The 4796-nt window shown below is 34.9% G+C and overlaps 1 protein-coding gene across 1 annotated transcript in view; it reads left to right on the plus strand.

Annotated features, from left to right (window-relative positions):
- Positions 1-4796, plus strand: part of LOC135203790 (transmembrane and coiled-coil domain-containing protein 4-like) — a gene marked incomplete in the record, with an annotated part of 261065 nt that overhangs the window by 211420 nt on the left and 44849 nt on the right.

Consider the following 4796-nt stretch of genomic DNA (forward strand, 5'->3'; position numbering starts at 1 on the left):
AAAGCGTTAAAAGACAAACCGTAGTCTTCTAATTCGGAATTCATTTCCTTAAATTTTACGAGTTACTGAAGATGTCGGAATGAAAGCGTTTCATGACTATTCCTCCAGTGGAAACTCTCTCTCTCTCTCTCTCTCTCTCTCTCTCTCTCTCTCTCTCTCTCTCTCTCTCTCTCTCTCTCTCTCTCTGATACGAGGTTGATCGTCTCATTTTTACTGCTGTTATGATTGTGATGAAATCTCGAGTTATTAGTAAAATATAAATATTTTAAATGCAGATACTACATGAAATTGTAATAGAAACTTAGACGGGGTTGTATCGTATCAAGTAGTATTGAATTTCATTCATTTCGGTTAAAATAAATTAATATCCTTTGTTTATTGGCAGTTGGATCGTGTTGCATATAATATTATATAAATACACACGTATATATATATATATATATATTATATATATATATATATCTATATATATATATATATATACATATATATATAAACCCCTTAAAAATCGACGCATAATACCCAAACCCGCAAAGTAAAACCCGCTTTTAACCTGAACAGTTTTAATGAGCCCAATTTTGACTTAAGACCCACACTAAATATAACCCCGTTAAAAACCACAAATAAAACCCACACTCACGACGCAAAGAAAAACTCACCGTTGTGTGTCCAGTTTTGACATAAGCAGAAAAAAACCAACGGTTTTAATTATCCCAATTTGGACTTGGCCTCCACCTTAAAGACAATAAAAACCCATAGATAAACCCCACGAATAAAAGCCACACCCACAACGCAAAAAAAAAAAAAAAAAAAAAAAAAAAAATAACTTAAAAAAAAAAAAACTCATACCAACATCAACTCGATCAATAAAATCGAGTGTCGATCAAACCATTGATGTGGAAGGAGAGCGAAATTGGCAAGATGGATGAGGCGAGATCGTCTAATATTATTTGGGTGACTGACCCCCCAAGATGCAATTAGAGTAATGATGATTGGGCAAGAGGGCATCGCATCGGGGCCATAATGGTATTACCCTAGGGCCGGGGTGGGGTGGGGGGGGGGGGGGGTGCCATTATCGAATTCTCGCTGTAGTAGTTCTGTGCTTTGTTTCTGAGGCTTTGTTTTTGCTTCGGTTTTACCTCTTTGTGTGAATGTTTTTTTTTTTTATTGTTATTTCTGTCATTTTTCGTGAGTATTTTCGTGAATATAAATTACATATTTCTTGGGAATTGTTCGTGAATATAAATTGCATATTTCCTGGGAAGTGTACGTGATTGTAAGTAACATATTTTGTTCGGATTTTACGTGATTGTAAATTACATATTTCGTGGGAATTGTACGTGATTGTAAATTACATATTTCGTGAGAATTTTTCGTGACTGTTTATTATATATTTCGTGGGAATTGTTCGTGATTGTAAATTATATATTTCATAGGATTTTTTTGTGATAGTAAATTGTGATTAGATATTAAGTAAACGTTTCCGAACGTTTTGCCTACGTAGATATTACACAAACATTTGAGAACGTTTTCCTTGCACAGATATTATATAAACATTTAAGAACGTTTTGCCTACATAGATATATAAACATTTGAGAACGTTTTCCCTGCACAGATGTTATATAAACATTTGAGAACGTTTTGCCTATATAGATATTATACAAACATTTGAGAACGTTTTCCCATGAACAGATATTACACAAACATTAGCAAACGTTTCCCCTGCACACGTATCACTACCGTCTGTCAAAACGATCTTTTCCACCAATTCCCACCGGCATCTCTATTTGATTTACAACAACCGCTGCAATGACTACAGTGCGCCGGGAATTTTGCCCCATCAGGCGAAGGGATGTACATCTGCATTGCATAAATGCCCTTTGTTTGGAGAGCATGCAGTACCTGCATTGTTTTCATTTGGGAAATGCACTAACTGCATTCGCCTTTCCTTTTCAGTTCACTCAGCGAAGGGGGTTAGTAATGAGATCAAGTATTAATCCGGGTGATTGCACCGAGAGAGAGAGAGAGAGAGAGAGAGAGAGAGAGAGAGAGAGAGAGAGAGAGAGAGAAGAGAGAGAGAGAGAGAGGAGAGAGATAGAGAGAGAGAGAGAGAGAGAGAGAGAGAGAGAGAGAGAGAGAGAGAGAACGTCTCTCTCGCTTTGGAAAGTTCGTGGTCGGTATTTGATTGAGAGAGAATGCAGCTGTTGCGTTGCATTTTGTGTTCATGGGAATACATTAAATGCATTACGTTTGATACGGTTTAGTCCTGATGTTTGTGTGATATGATAGTATTTATTATTTTAAGTCACATTGAGTCCAATGAGCGAGCTAAACTCAACCTACGCGCACGTCCATTTGCATATTGATAATCCTTAAAACCCAAAGATATCCCCATTTTATAAACTATTTCTATCCGTTAACGTGTTAACATTACTTCCATAATCCCAAAAGCAACACAGTAATCATTTTTACTTCCAAATTCCCAAAAGAACCACTAATCATTTTTACTTCCATCACAAAAGAGCCAAGTAATCTTTTTACTTCCAAAATTCCATAAGAATCACAGTAATCTTTTCTACTTCTAAAAATCCCCCAAAAACCTCTGTAATCTTTTTTTCTTTTTTACCTCCAAATTACCAAAAGAAAGTGTAATTTGTTTTTACTTCCAAAATCACAAAAGAGCCAGAGTAATCTTTTTTACTTCCAAAATTCCCTAGAAAAGCACAGTAATCTTTTTTACTTCCAACATCACAAAAGAGCCAAGTAATCGTTTTACTTCCAAAATCCCAAAAGAACCACAGTATTCTTTTTTACTTCCAAAATCACAAAAGAGCCACAGTAATCTTTATTTCCAAAATCCCTCAAGAACCGAGGTAATTTTTTTTACTTCCAAAATCCCAAAAGAACCACAGTAATCTTTTTTACTTCCAAAATCACAAAAGAGCCACTGTAATCTTTTTTATTTCCAAAATCCCTAAAGAACCGAGGTAATTTTTTTTACCTCCAAAATACCAAAAGAACCACAGTAATAATTTTTACTTCCAAAATCCCAAAAGAACCACAATAATCTTTTTCCCTGTCATAAACAGTCACATTCTATCCACTGAACACGCTGGAATCTAACGTAAACACACGTCAAGCGTATCACGACGCGACCTTCCAAAGCCAACCTTACCTGGGATCACATTGCACTCGAAGTTCGCACCCGGGAGGAATGTTTACGTCCGTCAAGCGACGAAGGAAGTTGACCCCTCGTCAAATTTAGTTTGACACCGGACCCACGAGGGATCATCCACTTCAAAAGGGGCCGAATGGGAAATTGGGGAGGAGTAGTTACGGAATTGAAATGGATCATTTTTTTTTTTGACATGTACGAGGTGGACTGGAAAGCGGGAGAAGGTAAATGGAGAACAGAGTGTTTTAATGAGAGAGAGAGAGAGAGGAGAGAGAGAGAGAGAGAGAGAGAGAGAGAGAGAGAGAGAGAGAGGCTTTTGGGAAATTATTTAATGATAGGAACTGACGTGATGTTACAATTTTGAGAGAGAGAGAGAGAGAGGAGAGAGAGAGAGAGAGAGAGAGAGACCCACCCTTCTAATGGCACTTTAGGATGATAAACTTTAGAATGGCACAAAAGCCAGGAGTTATGGGATGGGGTAATTTGTGGTATGGGTTTTATGAATGTTTAGCTCACTGTGATGGTGATGTAATGGTGATTGTATGGCAGTAGCTTTAATAATGTTAGTAATTTGTAATGGCGGTAGTGATAATAGTCGTTGATTTTGTTTCAGATATTATTATTAATATTATTATTATTATTATTATTATCATCATTATTGTTAATAGTATTAGTAGTATGGTAATAATAATAATGATAGTAATAGCAGTAGTATTAATGGTAGTAGTTATTAAAATAATTCTCGTGGTCTTAATAACCAAAATATCTGAAATAGCAGTAGAGTTGACTTGATGGTAATTATTATTAATTATGATAATAATAATGATGATCGGAAGATCGTCAATAATGCACTGATTAACTATAGTAGTTGCAGTATCATTGGTGGTAATATTAGTTGAAATAATATTATCACTATATATAATGTTGTAGGTAATAATGAAGGTATTAATTTCCATACCATTTTTTTTATCATGACACAAAATAAACAATAAAGTCTACACAATTGCAGTAGACCCACAAAAAAAAAAAAAAAAAAAGTCATATTTTCTTCTTTGAATAAGAGGATATTTTCTTGAGAAAAGAAGACATTCGGGAGATGTTTGTCTCCGGGGCCCGGGGGTTGAGGGGAGCAGATCATCTTAAGGTGGGCCCGCACGAGCAATATCCGTGTATATCCCCCAGTGGGTGGGCCTAGGGAAGATATATGGCCTAATTTTTCACGACATTGAGATGGATGTAGTCCTTGGGTAAATAAAGATGGGTTTCAGTCAGGGGTTTGGATATATTATAATATATATATATATTATATATATATATATATATATATAAAATAATATATATATATACTAAAGTAAAATGGGCCTATTATACTTGAGATGTATCCTGTTTTAATAGGAGAACTTATTTACACACACACACACACACAAATATACATACATATATATATATATATATATATATATATATATATATATATATATATATATATATATAGAGAGAGAGAGAGAGAGAGAGAGAGAGAGAGAGAGAGAGAGAGAGAGAGAGAGAATTATTTTTATCAAATATATTATAGGACTATAATAAAATGAAATACTCTGTATTTTTTGTATTTCGATGTGAA

The sequence above is a fragment of the Macrobrachium nipponense genome, chromosome 36, assembly GCF_015104395.2.
Source record: "Macrobrachium nipponense isolate FS-2020 chromosome 36, ASM1510439v2, whole genome shotgun sequence".
Taxonomy (NCBI): Eukaryota; Metazoa; Arthropoda; class Malacostraca; order Decapoda; family Palaemonidae; genus Macrobrachium; species Macrobrachium nipponense.